Genomic DNA, 22,984 nt, shown 5'->3' with positions numbered 1-22,984 from the left:
TTTCTTTTTACTGTATCAATGTTTGCCTGCTCCAAACCTCAAAAAGTGGAAGGAACATTGTTCTGCAATGTTTCCTTTTACTAAGTCTCAAGAAAGTTCTTGCAAAGGTGCTGTCATTAATGAAGAATGCTTCAACTATGAGCTGGGTTGTGAACTGCAGATTCTGCAGCACTTAATTTCTTTTTCCGTTACAGTATCTCAGCTTCAAGTAGTCAACCTTAAGTACCCAATAATAATTGATAAATTTAGTGACATCCGCTAACGTTTTATCTTGGGAAGTCTTCCCTCTGGATTTCCCCTTTTTGGAGAAAAACATTGCGAGTATGCTTTCCAGCAGCCTGGGCTTGGAGCCAACTCCAAGGGTGGCCCCCAGAATCTTGGCCCTGTCCATTGATGGCACCATATTTAAAACTACAACTCCCAGAGGCTTCCTCGAAACAGACCCTTCAAAAAAGGTTTCCCAGCAGCCTCTGGAGCGAAGAGCCCCGCCCTTGGGAGCGACTTCCCTAGGCTCTTGGGAGCCGTCCACCCGCCCAGTCCTTTGTTACGTAATAAAGGCCCGCCAACCGACGCTCAGAGTAGGGCGGAGGGCGGTGGCCAAGGGCGGGGAGGCCGCAGGGGGTGGGCCCTGAAGGGGGCGGAGTGGGGCCCGGGAGCCGAGCAGCCTGGCAACGGCGGTAGCGCGGGGATTACAAGGTGGGTGTACGCTTTCTCTGATCGGGCGTTGCGGGGACCCGTAGTGGGGATAGTGGGGTCCAGGAAGAGGAAGTTCGGACTCCCCATGCCGGCAGGTCCCTCGGGGCCTCGCAGCACCCGGAAGGAGCGTCATTTCGCCCTAAGCTGTGCCCGCTTGCCAGCGCTAAGGCCAGAGAGCAGCAGGCAGGTGCCTCTGGCTTCTAGGGTCTCCTCGTCCAAGGTCCAGGTCCGCGGCGGGCAAAGATCGGGTCCGAGATCGGGGCCCGTGGGCTGTGGGTGGGGGTTGGGGTTTACTTCCCGGTCCTGGGACGGCGAGTGGGCCTGGCTGCCGCCCTGTCTCCCTGGCGACGTGCCTCGGCTGGTCCTCGCCATTGCTCTCGGCGCGGGGTGAGTGCCTTCGGCATCGCCCGTGGGTTCTTTGGAGCAGCCTCAGCAGGTCATTGGCTGTGAAGCCTGGATCTGCGCCCTTGGCCAGTGTTTGTTTCTGTGTCACAGACAGGAGATTTGTCTATTTTTGCAACAGTTGAAGGAAGATCTTAAAGGGAAAGGTTAGTTCCCTGATACATAGTCGGAAGTATGGGCAGACACGAGCAAGCGCCCTTTGCGAGTTGCCTCCCTTAACTGTCTTTTGCTGTGCTCAGGAAGTGAAAACTAATTTTAGTTTTTGCCTAAGCAGAGATGAAATGCGAAATTTATACTATAAGCTTTTTATACGCTTACGAAGTATGAAGTGGATTGTAACTGGTTCTGAAACAGATACTAAACCTTCACAAGAATGTAATAATGGAATATTAGAACTGACTGAGACCTTAAAGTTCATCTAGTTCATTTGTTTCACGGATGAGGACACTGAGGCTCAGAGAAAGTAACTAATGTGACACAGGCTGCTGGACAACTTAATGGCAAAGCTAATATAAGAAGTCAGGTCTCTGAGGGATATCTTGGCAGCTGTCCAACCTGGGTAGTTTATTTTTTAAAGCACGGCTCAGTTTTGTTACATGTAGAGTATCCACGTTAGAGTCTTGAGACAGAGCCAGCGATTTTGCTATTCTTCAAACCGTTTTGAATTTCCTTCAAAGTTATTTTACCAGCCAACTAAGAAAATCAAGCTTGTTAATTTATAGACACTTTTTGCTTTCATTAAACATGTACAGTATTTTGGGCATGATCACTTACCAGATTTGACTCTGAATGACTTTTGTCTATTCCCAAAACCAAATCTACCTTTCACACATTCCACATCGTGGAATAAATTCAAACCATTGGTGCTGCCAGGGTATATCAACCTCCTGAAGGTCTTGAAAGTGGAGAATATTCATTGGGGCTTTTAGATTCTAGTATGGTTATTAAACAATTGATCTTCTTACTTTAGAGTTCTAACACATTTATCAAGTTGTAAGTTATTTCATTCATTCATTCAATCCAGAAGGCCCATGGTCTGCTCACAATGGCCTACACACTGAGAAGACAGCAGACAGCACCACTGATGAGGTCTCTGCCTTACAGAGCTAATGTGTGGGAAAACAAGACAATTTTTTAAAAAGCTACATTTTCTAGTGGAGATGAGCAGTATGAAGAAAAATAGAACTCTGGAACTCTATAATGGCAATAAAATAGGCTGGCATGAATAAGAGTGATTTGTATTACTTTTAATTGCTAGTTTTAGACTGTAAACTGCTGCTCCATTACAGCAAATAAATTGGGAAGTAAATTTGTGTGAATCAAAGAGATTCTATGGAATCTCTTCACCAGCTATTGCCCTTTGAATGATAAGTTCCTTACAGCCTCATTTTTAGTTGCATTTCTTTTCTTTCACATGCAAGCAATAAGTGGTTTCAGACCCCTAGAGAGGCGGTTTTAAAGTCCTTTGCTAGCTACAGAAGGCTCTGTTGAGGTCAGTGTTGGTTGTTGATTTCATACCAGTGTCTGCTGGCCCCAGGCTACCTTACACAAGCACTTCTTCTGCACACTGGTTTGTACTGGGAACCTACTGTCTGAAATGCTCGTCCACCTTCATGTTTTGTGGTTTGTAAAGAAACAAGTTCGTTAGGAAATTACAGGCATACCTTGGAGAGACTGAAGGTTCAGTTCCAGGACACCACAGTAAAGTGAGTGTCAGAGTAAATGAGTTGTCATCTTTTTCCTGGTAGATGGCCTTGCTTTCAATTTTAAACACGCACACACACACATCTGTGATGTGCAATAAAGCAATAAAGTGAAGCACAACAAAATGAGATATGCCTGTAGCTCTAGAAATGAAGAAGCACTCAACTTCTTAAGAACAAGAGTGCCAATCAACTGGCTTTAATGATAACTTACTATGAAAAAAAAGTTAATCAGATCAGCACCTTTTCAGTTTTCTCATACTATATATGTTCAGTGACTTCAAAGCAAATATTTTTATTTGTACAGGTTCTGAAAAATGATTTTTATATAAACTACTCTCGTATTCTTTATTCCAAAATGGAAGGAAGATTAACAAAATGTAGTTACTTTATAAACCACTGAAAGAACATGTGGTTCTTGCACTTTTAAAGGTCTCCAAAATAAGGACAAAAGCAGAGCCTCTTCAAGGTGACATTTTGAACAGGTGGCCAAAGATTTCAAAGGCTAGAATTTCTTGTTATTTCTAAAGTTTCTCTTTTTTTTTTAATAAAAGAATAAGAGGTTTTCATTATTCTTTAGTAATTCCCCTTCCTTGTTTCTAATCTCTGAGTTCTGCTTTTTAAAATTTTTCTAGTTACCCAGTTCATTATTCCTTTCTGTCAGACATGGGGACAGGGACTGTTATTTACTTATGAGCTGTTGACTCTGGATTTGAATCCTGGCTCTAACATTACCTGGGTGAATTTAGGCAAGTTACTTACCTCTGTGCCTCAGTTTCCTTATCTTTAAAAGGAAAATAATAATAGTACTTTCCTCAAAGGGGTGTTGGCAGGACTGAGTGATCATCTATGTTAAGTGCTTAGAATATTATCTTGGCCCTGGCCGGTTGGCTCAGCGGTAGAGCGTCGGCCTGGCGTGCGGGGGACCTGGGTTCGATTCCCGGCCAGGGCACATAGGAGAAGCGCCCATCTGCTTCTCCACCCCCCCTCCTTCCTCTCTGTCTCTCTCTTCCCCTCCCGCAGCCAAGGCTCCATTGGAGCAAAGATGGCCCGGACGCTGGGGATGGCTCCTTGGCCTCTGCCCCAGGCGCTAGAGTGGCTCTGGTCGCGGCAGAGCATCGCCCCCTGGTGGGCAGAGCGTCCCGCCCCTGGTGGGCGTGCGGGGTGGATCCCGGTCGGGTGCATGCGGGAGTCTGTCTGACTGTCTCTCCCCGTTTCCAGCTTCAGAAAAATACAAAAAAAAAAAAAAAAAAAAAAGAAGAATATCATCTTGCACTTGATATTTGGGCATGATCACTTACTCACCAGATTTGACTCTGAATGACTTTTGTCTATTTCCCAAAACCAAATCTATTCTTAACACATTCCACTCAAGAAAAGTTAAACTACATGGAATTCCCTTCTTTTGATTTGAACTACATGGAACTCCATTCTTTTCTTTTAAAGAAAAAAAAAAATGATTCCAGATACATTTTAGTAAACTTTTGGAAATCTAGTAAGTCTGATTTTCTAGACATTTTATTTTATTATTGACTTGAGCTTGTAGTTTCAGGTGATGTTGGCAGCAGTGTTCACAGTTCTTGCAGTGCTAAGCTCTCTTTACTGTTTAGACTCAAATAACTTGAAGCCCTATTTTATTATTACAAACAAGATTTGAGCAAGAGAATCCTTCCAATTCCTCTGCTTTGAGTGTGAGTGGGTACCAAGAGACTCAGTTGTAGTTAGTCAAGTGAGATCCAGTTGTAATCCTGTAATTGAAGGATGGTTTTTCATGTTAAATGTTACAATGTGTTTTTCCACAGAAACATGAGGACAATATCATCTTTTTGTTTTTAAGAATGTGGCAAGCATTTCTTTAGAAAACTGGCTTTCTGCATTTGTGTTTTCTTTCTGTTTCTACCTGAGGAACAAGTAGTGGGAAAGAGTCTTGTGTCTGTATGAGGTAGTAGAAATCTTGAGTTTGGATTCCACAAGCCAGGATCAAGTCCCAGGTCAGCACCTTCTTAACTCTAGGACATGGGACAAGTCATTTTACCTTGCTGCTGGTGGCTCTTCCATTTAAGATAGATCTAAGAAAACTTGCATTACCAAATTTCCAGATTTCTTCAGAGAATCAAATGTGCAACAGCACCCTTTGAAGATAGTGAGGCATTATTGTTACTGTGGTCATGTGTTCTATAAGCCATCACTATTTGGAGAACTAGTGTTAGAGGGCAGTGTCCTTCCTGTTCTTGGCTCATATCCCCCATAGCTGTAGGTATGGCCTCTCCTCACTCTCCCTCTTCTGTCTGCATTGAGATATGCAAGTGTTTTATTGCCTCTCTCAAAAGGACCTGAAGACATTGGTACACATTCTGAGCTTCCATTTTCTTGATTCCTAAAATGATAGCACTGTATAACCAACAATCACAAGGATCACCTGCCATTTTCTGAGAACATAAGTCTTTTTCAAATCAATATTCCTCAAGACCCTGCCAATGTCTTCTACCCATATTAGACTGGATGTTCGCAGTCTTGGGGTTGGGATAAGAAGAAATCTAGGGACTTGGTTGCTCTACAGTTCCACACTACCTTCCTTATGCGAACAGGACATGGCCTAGTGTTCTTTTGTCTTGAAATGATTTCATAAGTAGCTCTTGGAAATTTCATGTACTTATATTAGTTTAATATTATGTTCCTCAACTCTTTGTCTTGATACGTAAAACCTGCATATTTCAGCATTATTTTTTTTTTCATCTTCTAATCTTGTAATACAGATGGCTCAGGTTGGAGGCATTATTCTGGGCAGATGAAACCTAACATGGCACTCTTCTTCATGGGACAGACATTTACTAAACAATCTTTGACTTGAACTGGGCAAGGGAGGAGAGTTTAGAACTGTCTGGATATGTTCATTTCAGTAAATTCTATTGTCTGTCTAGGGATTATATTCCCTGACTGAAAGATGAAACAACAGAGCTCATGCTTAGCATTTCTTTCCAATTAGCAAATGAATAAGAAAGTTATTTGAGTCCAGTATTGGGCGAGTTCTCACACATTGCTTTCCCACCCCTTTCTTTCCAACTTCTGGATTTTTGGACTATTGTCACCAGCAGTTTGCAATTAGGTTCCTGTTTTTTTGTTGTTTGTTTTGCTTTGCTTGTTTGTTTGCGTTGTATGTGGGGGGTGGGAAGGGCTAAGGGAAGTTGAAAGGTTATAATTGAAAGTAAAAAGAAAAGTAACTTGTTTGTAACTCCTCTAGCTTGATTCCTTTGCCTGCAGACTTTGACAATACAGTGATGCCCTTTGTTTAGTTTGTGGACATTGTTAGGTGTTGCTATCACATCCGTTTGTGTGAGAAGAAACAATGTTTCCCAGAGCCTCTTACAATAGAAGGGACTGCTACATTAGGCTATCCTGCTTTCCCCTTCATGGGAACTCTGAAGGCAGAGGTGGGTCCTTGTGGGGCAGCTGTGTTAGGCTTGCTCTCAGGGTTACCAGCTGCAAGCACTTTGCCTGATTGGTGCGTGGGTGCATAGCAGCACCAGGTGTGTATGGCCTATATAAGGCTATGGGTGCTTACGCTCCAGAAAGATTGGGGATTGCAGATTGTGTGGATTGTGTGCCTGTCACTGTGAGGGGCCATTTTGCTGTGTGCCAGAGGTGGTTTTCCCCTGCCTGTGTGCTTGTCTGCCATTGTGAGACTTTATTAAAGAGAATGGCCCAACCCTTTCCGGCTCCGCAGCTTTTCTACTGTCTTCCCAAATCCAATGTGAACCTGCCTGTCTGTGATGGCGGCCACCAGCATTACAGTCTTGAAGGGGATTCCTAGCATTAGGTGGTGATGCTTGCAATGCCCTTGTCTGAACTTTAAGTTCCTTTGTAACCCTAAGATGATTGAGGTAGGGACTGAGAACTAGGACTGTGCTTTCAGGATTCATTCCAGCAGGGCTGCAATTGGCACGAGCTATTTTACTGAAATGTCTCTGCACAGCAGTGAACCTCAGCCATGACATGTCAGTACTACTTGTGGATGTAATTCTGTTGTCTGAGGTCATGCAGGTTCACATTGGATGCAGGCAGATGGTAGAAAAACTGCAGAGCTGGAAAATGTAGGGCCATTCTGTTTAATAAAGTCTCACAATGGTGGACAAGCACACAGGCAGGGGAAACCTCCTCTCAGGCAAACAAACAGCAAAATGGCTCCACACAGTGGCGGGTAAGAAATCCGCCATCTGCAATCCCCAATCTCTTTCTTGAGCACAAGCACCCATATAGCCTCATATAGGCCATGCACATGTGCCTCTGCCAGGTGCTCAGGGACTAATCAAACAAAGTGCTTGCAGCTGGTACACAAGCAAGAAAGCCTAACACAGCTTCCCCACAGTGGATCACAGTAAGAAGGAAGACTTGTACTTGGTTTTATTTTTATTTATTTATTTATTTATTTATTTTAGAGAGAGAGTAAGGTCAGGGGGAGAGAAAGACAGGAACATTGATCTGTTCCTGTATGTGCTGTGACCAGGGATCGAATCCGCAACCTTTTGTATATTAGGGTGATGCTCTAATCAGCTGAGCTATCCAGCTAGGGCTGTATTTGATTTCAGTGACACCCCAGAATGTCTCCACCCTTGACACTGGTTATGTGACAGGCAGGATATGTGACAGGCAGGATATAAGAAGCCCCAGATGATTCAATTTTGAGCTTCTCAGTCCAGAAGTGTTCCTTGCACACATCAGTGGTTCTAGTCCGAGAGCCGGTTCAAATCCCTACTGCCTCACAGATACAGGGCAATAAAAGTTCGCCTTCACCTTTTTGTAGTCCTTGCTGCAAGACATAATGTGGGGCATCTGTGCTAGGCTTGCATGCAGGGTTACCAGCTGCAAGCACTTTGCCTGATTGGTGCGTGGGTGCGTATCAGCGTCACGTGTGTATGGCCTCTATAAGGCCATGGGTGCTTGTGCTCGAGAGAGATTGGGGATTGCAGATTGCTTGCCCAACACTGTGAGGGGCCATTTTTCTGTTTGTTTGCTGGAGAAGCGGGTTTCCCCTGCCTGTGAGCTTGTCTGCCGTTGTGAGACTCTGTTAAACAGAATGGCCCAACACTCTTCCAGCTCTGCAGTTTTTCTACCATCTGCCTGAATCCAATGTGGACTTGCCTCGCCTCGGCCACTGGCATTACACATAGTAACTGATTTTTGAAAATTGAGGCTGAACATAACCGTGGGGCTATTTCCTTTCTTTGCTGTTATTAACTTTGAATTGATGTGATCATTCCTTCAGAGGTTCCCATCACTTCTGTCACCAAACAGTTTTAACTTGTTGATAATAAGTACCCTGATGCCCCTTGTAAGGCTCGGGCCGCCACCATACCCATGCACATGCAGGTCCACTTTGGATTCAGGCAGATGATAGAGAAACGGCGGAGCCAGAAAGCATTAAGGCCATTTCGTTTAATAAAGTCTCACAATGGCAGATAAGCACACAGGCAGGGGAAACCCTCCTCCAGCACAAACAGCAAAATGGCCCCTCACAGTAGCAGGCAGTCCGCCATCTACAATCCCCATTTCTCATCTCTCTCGAGTGCAAGCACCCATAGCCTTATATAGGCTATGCATACATGCCTCTGCCCCATGCTCATGCACTAATCAAGCAAAGTGCTTGCAGCTGGTAACCCCACGAGCAAGCCTAACACAGCTGCTCCACATTCCACTACTTTAGGGTTGCTTACCTCAATAGGTACATTACATACATACCAGAAATGACGATTCCAAAGGTACCCTTCATAATGTCTCCCTGAGCACTCTGCTCAGGGAGTTAACTGGATGCTTATCTCCAACTCCCCACCCCATGGTGCCAACAAGGCCACTCATCTTAGGTGGGGGTTCTGTATAGTCCAATGCCACGTCTATTGAAACCAAAAACCTCCTTGGTGCATCCCTGCAACTGGGTGAGAGCAGCTTCCTGGTGCAGGAAGGGTTCTACAGGTACCATTGCCTCCCCCATCCGGGTCTCTCTTAGTTGCAGTCCAAGATCAGTCCATGATAGACAGCCCAGCTGTCTGTGCAAATCACCAAGGTAAAGGTCCTTTACAGGCAACTAAGTTCACATGAGGCCTCAGGCTTCTCCCTTTATCCCTGCCATCATGGCAGCTCTGAAGACACTGCCCCAAGGAAGAGTGCATAGAAACAGTGGCCAACCTCTTTACCTCTGCTCCAGAGAGCATGATACCATCCACCCCTATGTCCCACAATCACAGCAAGCCTACCAGGGGCTCAGTAAGTACTTTTTTTCTGCTGGGTTTTTACCTTCTGCACGACCAGTGGCCAAGCTCTGTGTGTGCAGATGGCAGCTTCAGCTTGAGCCTCCTCATCCTCAGAAGAGGAGCTAGAAATGCCTGCTCCTGCTGAATCAGAGCCATCCCGCTGGCCCAGCTCCATCTTCAGCTCCTGTGGCTGCCGGCTCTCTGCCTGAAGCTGAACCCACAGTTGTTCTTCTAACAACTGCCACTGCCAACGTTCAACTTCCATGGCAAGCTGCAACTCACAAACCCGTTCGGCCTCCTTCTCCAGCACTCGCTCCAGTTCAAGCCATTGCTGCCACTGGGTCTGCAACTCACCCTGGAGCTCTCGACCTTGGGTCAACTTTTGCACAGAACTCTTGGTTTACTCTTGTAGGGCTGTAAAAAACAGCCAGCCTACAGTACCCAAAAGGATAGCCATGGGGAGCCATAACAACGAGTCCTCTACCCTTATCCCTCAGGGTTGGCTGTGGCTCCATACCCATCTGCTCTGAATCCTACCCACTATGCCAGATGTAAGGCCAGGGGCCACCACCATGGCCATGCACATGCAGGCCCATATTGGATTTGTGCAGATGATAGAGAAACTGTGGAGCCAGAAAGCATTAGGCCATTCCGTTTAATAAAGTCTCACAATGGTGGACAAGCACACAGGAAGGGAAAAACCTCCTCCAGCACACAAACAGCAACATGGCCCCTCACAGTGGTGGGCGGGCAACCCACCACTTACAATCCCCCATCTCTAGAGCGCAAGCACCCCTAGCCTTATATAGGCTATGCACACATGCCTTTGCCATGTACTCACATACTAATCAAACAAAGTAGTTGCAGCTGGTAAACCTGCGAGTAAGCCTAACACAGCTGCCCCACACCCCTGCTCCTCAGCTCCCGGGGGTTTAGGAGAAATGCACAATCTTAACTTCTATACACTGGGCTAAGTAGCAGTTCACATCCTGGCTTCCCCAATAACCCCTTGACTACAATATCCACTAGAAATATAATTTGAGCCACATGTGCAACCCATTTTCCTAGTAGTTACATTAAAAAAAGTAAACAGGTGAAATCAACTTTTATGATAGATGTTGATTTAACCCAGTGTATCCAAAATATCATTTCAGCATGTAATTAGTATAATAATTAATGAGATGTCGTCTTCTTTTTCTATATTAAGTTATTGTAATGCCAGTGGCCAAGGCCAGGCAGGTCCACATTGGATTCAGGCAGACGATAGAGAAACTGTGCAGCTGGAAAGTGTTGGGCCATTACCATTTAATAAAGTCTCACAACAACGAACAAACACACAGGGGAAAGCACCTCTTAGGCAAACACAACAAAACCCATTTTTGGATATATTGGGTTAAATCAACATCTATCTGGCTGCAGTCTTCTGGCTCTTCAGAGTAGCCCCGGAGTCCCTCAGTGGAAGTTTCCTTGGTCTGGGAAATCTAGTGGTTTGCAATGCTGGCTGCTCTTTAGCATCGCCTAAGAGTTTTACCAACCTGCTGACAGGGTCTGTAATGCTGTTGGTTGAGGATAGGCAGGTTCTCACTGAATTTGAGCAGATGTTCACATGGGGCCTCAGGCTTTCCCCCTCATCCTTGCTGTCATGGCAGCTTTGGTGTTGCCCCAAACCATGCTTGCTGCACCAGATGTAATACTGTTTGCTGAGGCCAGGCAGGCTCATAAGGGATTCGGGCAGATGGTAGAAAAACTGCAAAGCTGGAAAAGGTTGGGCCAATCTGTTTAATAAAGTCTCACAGTGGCGGACAAGCACACAAGTAGGGGAAACTGCCTCTCAGGCAAACAAACATCAAAATGGCTCCTCACAGTGGCGCATAGGCAATCTGTGCATCCACAGTCCCCAATCTCTCAAGTGCAAGCACCCATAGCCTTATATGGGCCATACATACCTGGCGCTGCAATGCACCCATGTACCAATGCTTGCAGCTGGTAACCCCATGAGCAAGCCCAACACAGCTTCCCCACACACCCCTTTAGGGTTGCTCGCCTCACTATAGGTACATTACATACATTCCAAAATGACAATCATAAAGGTGCCCTTCACAATGTCTATCTACCTGAGCACTCTGCCCAGGGAGTTAACTGGATGCCCACCTCTAACTCCTCACCCCACGGACTTGCCAACAAGTCCACCCATCTCAGGTGGGGGGCTTGTACATTCCAGGGCCATGTCCATTGAAACCAAAAATGTCCTTGGTGCATCTTTGCAACTGGTGAGAGCTGCTTCCCATTGTAGGAGGTGCTCCCCCATCAGGGTCTCATAGTCACAGTTGAAGATCAGTCCATGATAGACAGCCCAGCCACCTGTACAAATCACCAAGGTAAAGGTCCATTACTGGCAACTAAGTTCACATAGGGCCTCAGGCCTCCATCCTGCTGTCATGGCAGTTCTGAAGACGCTGCCTCGAGGAGCATGTAGCAGCAGTGGCCAGCCTCGACCTCTGCTCCAGAGAGCATGATGACATCCACCTCTATGCCCCACAATCGCAGCAAGCTTACCAGGGACTCTGTAGGTACTCTTTACTGCTGAGTTTTTAACTTCTGGATGGCCACAGGCTGGGCTCTGAGTCTGCGGACGGCAGTTGCAGCCTGAGCCTCCCCCTCAGAAGAGAAGGTGTTGGAAACACCTGCTCCTGTCAACTCAGGGCTGCTCCACTGGCAGGAATGCAGCTCCATCTTCCGTACCTGCTTCGGCTCCTGCTGCTGCCAGATCTCGGCCTGAAGATGAACCTGCAGTTCTTTGTCCAACACCTGCCACTGTCAACGTTCAACCTCCACATTGGATTCAGGCGGATGGTAGAGGAACTGTGGAGCCAGAAAGTGTTAGGCCATTCCATTTAATAAAGTCTCATAACGGCGGACAAGCACACAGGCAGGGGAAACTGCCTCTCATGCAAACAAACAGCAAAATGGCCCCTCACAGTGGTGGGCAGGAAATCTGCCAGCCATCCACAATCCCCCTGAGCACAAGCACCCAAAGCCTTATAAAGGCCACACACACGTTGCACAGCCACACACTGATGCACCAATCAGGCAGAGTGCTTGCAGCTGGTAACCCTGCGAGCAAACCTAAAACACCTGCCCCACAGTTATCAAAATCCGGTGTGTACTTTACATTTACTGCACCGTTCAGTTTGGAATAGCCATATTTCACATGTTCAGGAACTATGTGGCCTAGTGGCTCCAGTGTTGGGCAGGGCAGTTTGGAGAGGTACATTTTGACCTTGATTTGATGGTGCTGTCAGCAGATTCACTGCAGGGCCACCACGGCCTCAGTAAGACTTTGTGTTAATATTCAGTGTAATCTGGGCCAAGCCCTTGGTGCTATGACATACATTTCATTTGAATTTTCTCATCATCCCCACTGGAGAGTTCTTTTCTCCAGTTCAGTTTAGTAAGCTGGCTTAAGACACCATTGATATACATCTGAAGTGTAAGCTTCTTTCATGGGGGCATCTTCAAAGAACTTGAGGAATTCCTCTTCTGGCTCTTCAGAGTAGACCCGGAGTCCCTCAGTGGAAGTTTCCTTGGGCTGGGAAATCTAGTGGATTGCAATGCTGGCCACTCTCTAGCATCACCTAAGAGTTTTACCAACCTACTGACAGGGCCTATAATCCTGTTGGTTGAGGATAGGCAGGTACTCACTGAATTTGAACAGATGTTAGACGAACTATGGAGCCAGAAAGCGTCAGGCCATACCTGTTTATTGGAGGGTCGCAAAGCCAGGTGAGTGAATAAACAAAAGGTAAGAGCCAATTAAAAAAGGAAAATCTGCTTTTTGCAGTGAAAGGCAAGGGAGCAGGGAAAACCACACCTCATGGTGGTGGGAGAATGATCTGGCAGATTCACGCAGAGGGCAAGCACTGGCAGCCTTCCATAGACCATACACACACAGTGCTGCCTGCCATGCACCAAGCAACAGTCAGGCAGTGATTGCTGCTGGTAAACCTGTGAGTAAGCCTAACATAGCCATTTTCCCCACAGGACCCCATTCACAGACTTGAAGATTTTTTTTTGATCTGGGGAAGATTAGGCATTTGCATTTTAAAGTTCTTGGGTGACTCTGGCCTGTTGCTCAGGAGCAGCTATAATAGGAGCGCACATGTCCCCAGCCGGACTGCCCAGCTCATCACCTGGATTTCAGCTGGAAATGCATATTTGGACTCAGTGAGCCTTCGACTATTGGAGAACCCTTCTCAGTTGCAGCCTTCCCAGGTGATGCCCTTGTGCTATTTTGACACTCACTTTGACTTTGAGCGGCCAACTCATCAGAATCACCTGAGGGCATTGCCCAAATGCCAGGTTCACTGGCAAAGAGGCTGGAGTTTCTGATTCAAGTAGGTTTGGGATGGGGCCCAGGTTCTGTATTTGAGAGGGAACAATATTTTCCATGTTTTACCAGAAAGTATTATGTTCGCCTTAGGTTTTGTGTAGACAAACATCTAGTGCACATTTTTTTTTGCATAAATAGATGTTGAATTTTATTCACCCCCTTTCTGCCTTTATGGAGACACGTTTCTCTTTCTTCTTTAAACCTGTTTATGTATGAGCTCTTAAAAGGGATTTTCTAATATAACTTTGCAGCATTAATCAGGTTTGCATTGCTGGTGAGAACCCAATATGTTTCTTACTGCTGGATTTGATTGGTAGGATTTTTATATCTGTATTTGTGAGGGAGATTTGGCTTTAATTTTCTTTTTCTGTGTTGTCTCGTCTAGTTTAGTATCGTTTTGCTAGCCTTGTAAAGTGAGTTAAGCGTACTGGATTCTCTTTTTCTGGTCTCTGTAAGTTTGTATGAGATTGGAGTTACCTGTTACTTGAATGTTTGGTAAGAACATGCCGCTAGAGCCATTGGGCCTGGTCTTTTCTTGTGGGAAGATTTTAAACTACCAGTTAATAGCTGTAGTTTTGTCTGTCTTTCCATTCTTAAATTTTAATATAATTTATTAGTGTCTTCTCTCTTTTTTCTTGATTAGTCTTATCAGGAGTTGGTCAGTTGTGGTTATGCAGTATGAGGTTTGTCAGTATGTGGAAAAGAACAATCATAATTATATTTTCAAGTTATTTTGATTAATTTTTAGTAAGTAAAAACTTGATATGATTCTAAAGTCAAATTTATATCAAGGTATATTTTGAGGAGCTTCACTTCCATCACTCTGTCCTATCAGGAGTGCTTTGTACCCCTCTCACCCAATCAGTATCATTAGTTTTAGTTTATTCTTCTATGTTTCTTCCTTTGCAAATTTGAGCAAGGGTGTACACTCTTACACAGACACACATTTGTATTTTCTCCTTTACACCAAAAAAAGTATACTACATACACTATTCAGCTTCTTGCTTTTTTCACTTAAAATATATCCTCAAAATCACTCTTAATTTTCTCCCTCCTTTTGTCTGGATTTATTTTGCTGTTTGGATATTTCAGTATTTTTATTATTTGTTTGTAGTATATGCTGATTTCTATTGTGATTATTTCATTCACCTGTGAGTTGTTTGGAAGTCTGTTTTTAAATTTACAAATACATTTTCTAGGTCTTTTAAAAACTGATTTCTAACTTAACTGCATTATGGTCAAAGAATGTTGTCTGAATACTAGTTTCTTTGAAATGTGGGTAAGTTTATATAGTATAAACATAGTATAGTTAAGTTTCTATAATATCTTGTGGTTTTCTTCTTTACCGTAACAGAATGCTTTTTGTATTTATCCAGGTTGTCTCATGTGTTAGCAGTTGGTGACTGTGTTACTGAGTAGTACTCCAAAGTATGGCTCTAACATAATTTGTCCGTGTTGATGAACATTTGAGTTGAATGTTCATCTGTTTTTGGTTTTTTGTTTTGCCATTATGAGTAGATTGCTTTGAACATTTGCTTACAGGTCTTTATGTGGACTTGTGTTTTCATTTGTCTTGGGTAAATACTGAGTGTTGCATTACTGGATGTGGGGCCTCTGTGTTAGGCTTGCTCACTGGTTTACCAGCCCTTTGCTTGATTAGTGTGCGAGCATGTGGCAGAGGCACGTGTGCATAGCCTAGATAAGGCTATATGGGTGCTGGCGCTCAGGAGGATTGTAGATGCACGGATTGCCTGCCCTTTACTCTGAGGGGCCATTCTTGCTGTTGCTGTGCTGGAGAAGAGGATTTTCCCTGCCTGTGTGCTTGTCCGCCATTGTGAGACTTTATTAAACGGAATGGCCTAACCGTTTCTGGCTCCACAGTTTTTCTACCATCTGCCTGAATCCAATGTGTACCTTCCTGGCCTCGGCCACCGGCATTACATCTGGCATAGTGGACAGTATTTGGAGCAGATTGGTATGGAGCCACCAACAAAAATAACATTTCAAGTTATTTTTGTTTATTGGGCAAAATAAGGGTCAAGATTTACTTATTTTCCCATATGAATATCAAATTGTTCTAGCATCATTTGTGGAAAAGTGTAATGCCAGTGATGGAGGTCTTGTAGATCCACAGTGGATTCAGACAGACAGTAGAAAAACTGCGGAGCCAGAAAGGGTTGCGCCATTCCGTTTAATAAAGTCTCACAATGGCGGACAAACACACAGGCAGGGAGAACCCTCTTCTCCAGCACACAAACAGCAAGAATGGCCCCTCACAGTGACAAGCAGGCAGTCTGTGCATCCACAATCCCCCTGAGCGTGAGCACCCATAGCTTTATATAGGCCATACACACATGGTACTGCCATGTGCTCATGAACTAATCAGACAAAGGGCTTGCAGCTGGTAAACCAATGAGCAAGCCTAACACAGCTGCCCCACAAAAAGACTATCCATGTCCCGTTGAATTACCTTGATACCTTTGTTTGAAGTCAATTGGCCATTGCTTGGACCTCCAAAAGATGGATCTGATTTTGGACTCTATTCTGTTTCACTGATCTATATACCTATTCTTAGGCAGGTACCACATATTGATGATGTAGGCATTATATATAGTCAGTCTGGGAATTGGGTAGTGGAAGTGCAACTTTTTTTTTCTTTCAAGATTACAGTGGTCCCTCATCTATCATGGGGTGTTAGGTTCCAGAACCTCCCGCGATAGGGGAAAATCCATGAAGTAGCAACCTTATATTTATTTTATTTTTTATATATATTTTAAGGCTTTGTAAACTCTCTCCACACTCTTATAAACCTTTCCCACACTGTTATTATCCTTTCCCACACTCTTATAAACACTTTCTATGCTCTTAAACACTTTCTACACTCTTATACCTATGTAATTTTAACAACATATAAAATTCTACATGGGTACTCACCAGTGAATATACTACAACTTGAATAATGAAAATGATGATGAATTAGCTTTGCAGTATTGATGACGATGAGATGAATGCACAGCCAAGAAGAGCACGTGGGCAAACTAGCTTGAACGGAAGCAGCTGCTGTAGCTGCATTTTCCATACCTGCAAGTCTTTGTCTACTCTTCTGCTGTATGCTACATATTTTATTTCAATTTAATATTCTTTTAATGTTTTAATTAATATTTTTATGTTTTTTATGTTTTCAAATTTCTAGGCTAGAAAATGCTTATTTTATCACAAAATAATTAAAATAATAAATATATAAAATACCTATATACTGCAAAATCCCATGATATAGTGAAAAATCCACAATACAAAATGAGATATATACAATTAAAAAATCTGTGATACAGTGCGATCACAAAAAGTGAACCATAATATGGTGATGGACAACTTTATTTTATCTACTCTTGGTCCTTTGGTCTTCCATATACATTTCATAATCATCTTGACAGTTTCTATGACAAAGCCCATTTGGATTTGATAGAGATTGCATGGAATTAATATATAGTATTGATGACATAACAATACTGAGTCTTCTGATCCTTGAGCATGATATATATTTCCATGTATTTAGGTCTTTAATTTCTCTCAGCAGTGTTTTAAGTTTTTAGTGTATGGATCTTATACACATTTTGTTAAATGTATCCCTAAATATTTCATTTTTATATTATGCAAATGACATTTTATACTTTAATGCATATTTGTTCATTACTAACAATACAAATACAATTAATTTTTGTTTACCTTTGGTATCAAGCACCTTCACTGAATTTACTAGTTCTAATAGTTTTCTGTAATATTTTCAGGATTTTTCTTACATCCATGATCATGTCATCTGCAAGTAAAATTTTATTTCTTCTTTCTAATGTTATACCTTTTATTTCTTTTTTTTTCCACAGAGACAAAGAGTCAGAGACAGGGACAGATAGGGACAGATAGAAAAGAAGGGAGAAAGATGAGAAGCATCAATTCTTTGTTGCAGCACCTTAGTTGTTCATTGATTACTTTCTCATATGGGCCTTGAGCAGGGGGCAACAGCAGAACAAGTGACCCCTTGCTCAAGCCAGCGACCTTGGGCTTCAAACCAGTGACTATGGAGCCAGTGACCATGGAGTAATGTCTATGATCCCACGCTCAAGCCAGCGATCCCTCGCTCAAGCTGGATGAGTCTGATGCTCAAGTCAGTGACCTTGGGGTTTTGAACCTGGGTCCTCTGCATCCCAGTCCAACACTCTATCCACTGCATCACCACCTAGTCAGGTGGCTTCTTCTTCTTTTTCTTCTTTCTTCTTCCTTCTTCTTCCTTCTTCTTTTTCTCTTTCTTAAGATTTTATTTATTGGCTTTACAGAGGGAAGAGTGATGGGCCGATCAAGGAGTATCAACTCATAGTTGCTTCACTTTAGTTGTTCATTGATTGCTTTCTGTATGTGTCTTGACCAGGCAAGCCCAGCGTTTTGAACTGGCAACCTCAGTGTATCAGGTTGATGCTCTATCCACTATGCCACCACAGGCCAGGCAATATTTTTTTTCTTGCCTTATTAAACTTGCTAGGATCTCTGAAGATATATAATACAAGCAATAAGAGCACCATCATTGCATTGTTCCCACACTTAATAGAAAGTATTCCCTTTTTCACCATTAATTATTAGGTTAGCTATAGGTTTTTCTTAGGTCCTTTGACTATTCCTAGTTTGATGAGAGTTTATTTTTTATCATGATTAGATGTTGAATTATGTTTGTAGAATTCTGTGTATCTCAGATACCATCTTCAGGTAGGTGGTATATCTCATGAATATCCCTGTTGGGAATTCTTTTTCTTATTCTATAGAGCAGCATATATTGCTCCTTCAGAAACTATGGCAATTATCTGTGTTGGATTCCTGTGCGTCATTATTATAATACTACTGGAATTTTCTTCACTTTCCCTTTCTTTGCCATTCTTTTGACACTGGTTTTGGTTCCTCTCTATTTTCTTGCTTTTTTGTTTCTGACTTTTAGATTATTTCTTCCACATCTATTAAAACTTCATCTGTGCTAACAGTGCCAAGTCAAAGAAGAGTGTGTGTGTGTGTGTGTGTGTTCATGTGTTCATTCAGTTCTTTCACCTTCTTCTATAGCAGGGATGGGTGGACACTTGTATATATGGCTAGAATAATAGGTAACTGCCCCAAACACAAAGATAAATATTGTTCATACTTTGGGTTATTGTAAGTCTTTGTCTTTCTGAATCTCCAAGGCTTCTAATGAAGACAGTCTTTAGAGGTTTTATTTGGACACTCCTCTAACTTACTATAGCAAACTACCTATTGGGCAGGATGCTAGTCTTGCTGCTGATCTCTGTGAACCATTAATATCAACCTGTTCTAGTAAGTTACAATTAATTAAGATGTCCCACGCTTAGCATTTTCAACAACTGGGAGACCTTAGGCAACATTCAAAAACCTCACTTTCTGCTTTTTACTACTAGCCTATGAAGAGAAGGAACAAGAAGTTTCAAATTAAAATTATCCAGCCCATTTTTGGAACTCTTCTTTAGAATTGCCATAAACCCTGGTCAGCAAACTGTAGCTCGCGAGCCACATGCGGCTCTTTGGCCCCTTGAGTGTGACTCTTCCACAAAATACCACGTGCAGGTGCTACCTCGATAAGGAATGTACCTACTTATATAGTTTAAGTTTAAAAAATTTGGCTCTCAAAAGAAATTTCAATCGTTGTACTGTTGATATTTGGCTCTGTTGACTAATGAGTTTGCCGACCACTGCCATAAGAGATCATGGCACTTTTAAAAAATATTTTATTTATTGATTTTAGAGAGAGGAAAGAGAGAGAGAAAGGCTAGGGGAAGGAGTGGGAAGCATCAACTTGCAGTTGCTTTGTTTATGTGTTTTGACTGGGCAAACCCGCGGTTTCAAAATGGCAACTTTAGCAGTTCAGGTCAATGCTTTATTCACTGCCCCACCACAGGTCAGGCAAGATCATGACACCTTTTAAAAAACTTCCTCAATGGCGTCAAATATTTTAGTGAGGACTTAGCTTTCAGCTCTACGCCAAAATCATTTTGAGGGCCATCTATTAAATAGAGAGAATGGGCACTCACACTGTGGGAAGCATTGTTCTTCATTTAAAAATTGAGATATGGTAAAATTCATGAGGAGTCTTTATATGGCTTTAAACTCTAAAGGCAGTTTCAAAAGGATTGGAAAAATACTTGGCATAGGGGCAGGATTGCTGGAATAAGTGCACACCATCTAAAGGGACTACTTTGAAAAATAACTCATCTAGCTTCCTTTACACTGATGTACATTTTCAAAAAGGCCTCATTACATCATAGTTGTGTCTCATGGGGTATTTATTCTATTTTTGTCAACTAGTAATAAAATTTTTGCTTCTTTTTAAAATATAGTTTGAAAAAAAACATGATGCAAAGTAATATTGCAGTGGACAAACAACAAGGAATGTACTGATTCAGTGCCTCACAAACATGGATTTAGGGGGAAAAAGTCACTATTTGTTACTTTTATCTTTAAAATGAAGGCTAGAGTTCTTTGTGACTGTTTTGGTTACATAAAAATGAAATTTTTTTAAAAATATTTTTTATTCAGCTGTGTAAGCAGGAGGCATAATGTCCTTTTTTTTATTTGATCGTCTGTTAGATAACTAGAGCAACAAATTATCTGTTAGTGGGTAAGAGTGCCAGAGTGATGAGATTGGAATTCTAACGTTGATAGTTTTTTGTTTGTTTTTTTTAGTGGGCATATTCTTTAACCTTCCTGCTCCTTGGGGTTGTGTGTTTTCATATGAAGGTAGTCATACCGTATGAGGTTGTTGGGGTCATTGAATGAGTTTATCTGTGCTTAAAACACTGCCTGGCACATAATAGAGGATTAGTAAATGGAAGCCATGATCATTGATGAACAGATGTTCTTTCTATTTTGCCTTAATTGTATAGTATCACCTGTATTACTGTCTTTATTATTATTTAACTTATACATATTTGTTGTCTTTATCACTATTAAATTGTCCTATGCTGGGGTCCAGCCCTGGGGGGAATCCAGGGGTCCCACAGGAAGAGACGACGTCAGCACGAAATGAGTGAGAGAGCCGAGCCGAATTCTTTAGCATTCACTGCCAGGCATCTCCGCCAATGGCTAGTACAGCTTTATTTTTATACACACAAAGTTACAATCGTATGGTATACAGAATACATTGATTAATAATTTTTTTTGTTTCACTATGGTTACATATTTCTAGGTAACAGTTAGTACATTTCTATAAGCTATAAATCAGGTGGTAAGTCATTCTAAGCACAGTTATACAATAACTTGAAAACAGCAACAACGGTTTTTGTGCAAGCTTCTAAAAGGTATTGATTAATAACTCTACCTTACCTAATGTCCTATATTGTCTAGTGAAATTTTATTAGTCTACTATATTCATATACTAGTTAAGTTCTAACTTTATTTTTCTCAGAATGTTCCACTACCTGCAGGTCAGGTATGCAAGAGGAACAAAAAGTTTTTCTATTCTATTATATGAAAAGACTAGGGAGGTAAAGTAATGGATTAGGTGAAAGCTGAAAGGTGCTTTTGTGTATAGTTACTATTTCCTACCTATTCATAAGTCACAATCTATTTTTTCCTAATATGATTTATAGGAGGGAATTTTCCCACATAAAATTGGTCCCCCCTTTTCAGAGGATATCATAGCCAGCCTCCTATGTCTATGGGCCCAGGCAAGGGGGTTTATAGGCTTTTCTGTGGAACTCACACCCTTTGTCTCATTTCCAAAGAGAAATTACTATGAATCTGCAGGGAAAGCACGGTGCTATTTACCCCTGTGTCATAAATGACAGCACACACACCCAGAAAAGGTGGGATAAAAAACCAAATTAATTCAAAAAGTTAAAAGGGGAAGTATCGTTGCACCTCTTCTTTCTGTGACTGTGTCAACCAGCAGCTGTTGATCGGCTTCTGACAGTCCTGCATATTTATTCAACTCAACTCAGTTGCTCACTCCTTGAAGACCTATCTCATTTTTTTAGAGTTTCACACTGTGATCCAGAGTAGTTGCCCAATATATATTTACTAACTAATTTTTACCTCTTTGGAAACAGGATTAAACAATTATGTATGTTGAGTGAAAAGTGCCCCAGAAATGATTGGCCTGATGTCATTTCATTATTTCTTCTAAGAAGTTATATTAATATTTAAGTGCTGGTTAATTTAATAGATGTTTAGTGAATGCTTATAGATGACTTGACAAACTAAATTGTTCTGAATATAATGACACAATCATTTTGTAGAGTGTTAATTTGTGTAGCTAACCTCTTGTTTCTGTTATGAATTGGATTATGTCCTGAGAAAGATGTTGATAGGCCTATCCTCAGTACCTTGAAATGTGATCTTATTTGGAAATAAATCCATTGCAGATATAACTAGTTAAAGTCATACTGGAGTAGGGTGGATCCTTAATCTAATATGACTCTTATCCTTAGAGGAGAACCATGTAGAGACACACAGAGAAGAAAGCTATGTGATGACAGACACAGAGCTTGAAATACTGTGGTTGCAACCACCAGAAGCTGAAAGAGGCAGGAGGTACCCTCCTCTTGAGCCCGCAGGGGAGCATGGTCCTGCAGGCACCCTGATTTCAGGCTTGTAGCCTCTAGAACTGGGAGAGAAGAAATTTCTGTTGTAAACTGTCCAGTTTGTGACACTTTGTTACAGCAGCCCCAGGAAACTTAAACACCATACACCCATTCTTTTGCCTTTCTCCCCTTGCTCCTTGAATTAGAGTGTTGACCACTCTGGCTTTCACTTTTTATTTAATCTCAAGTGGTTGATTTGCCTACATTTTCATCCATTAGTTATCTTCTCAGTATAGTTTCATTAAACATTTTGTGTGTGTGTATGTGTGTATGTATACACACATTTACTGCAACATCAGACAAAGGTATTAGAAAATCTGGCACATAAAAACCATTGCAGTTATTACGTATATGCTAGAAGTAGGAGACATTTACAAGATTTACCAGGATATGAACCTAGGCTGTAGGGTTCATGAGTCAACACTCTGCTTCTAGGGATAGTCCTAGGAGGACAGATTACTGGGCAGTTTCCACAATACTAATGGTATGTGCTTCCACATTACCCAATCCTAGCCCCCAAGTCTATGCAAAGAGGGAAAAAATTATAGCACATATCACAGGCCATTGAATAATTTATCCCAAACTCCCTTATGTCACCTACAAGATTGTTTGCAATAGTGAAACCTGGAACCAGTTCAAAGGACCACTGAGAAGAGAATGGCAAAGTATGGAAGAATGGGTTCCTATGTAGCAGTGAAAATGCGTGGAGCACAACTCTGCACATCCACATTTATGGCTCTCACAACAATGTTGTGTAAGAAAAGCAAGGGGCGGATGAATGTGTAACACTTTTAATTATATATGAAAGTTCAAACTCAACATAATATTTAGAGATATATACTACATATGTGGAAAAATTATACAGATATGCAAAAGAGTTATAAACACAAAAATTAGCCCTAGAGAGGGAGGCTGGAG

At 42.3% G+C, this 22,984-nt stretch overlaps 1 protein-coding gene across 2 annotated transcripts in view; it reads left to right on the top strand.

The window, feature by feature from the left end:
* The first annotated feature begins 635 nt into the window (after window positions 1–635).
* The window catches only part of MTM1 (myotubularin 1), a 183,889-nt gene continuing 161,540 nt past the window's right edge, over window positions 636–22,984 (top strand). For both annotated transcript variants that reach the window (XM_066357634.1, XM_066357633.1), the window contains exon 1: window positions 636–696. The gene's annotated coding sequence lies outside the window, so the exon portion shown is untranslated. The remainder of the gene's footprint in view (window positions 697–22,984) is intronic.

Source organism: Saccopteryx leptura, chromosome X, assembly GCF_036850995.1.
Source record: "Saccopteryx leptura isolate mSacLep1 chromosome X, mSacLep1_pri_phased_curated, whole genome shotgun sequence".
Classification (NCBI taxonomy): domain Eukaryota; kingdom Metazoa; phylum Chordata; class Mammalia; order Chiroptera; family Emballonuridae; genus Saccopteryx; species Saccopteryx leptura.
The sequence above is the reverse complement of the archived record's forward strand: the minus strand, read 5'-3'. Positions and strand labels throughout refer to the sequence as shown.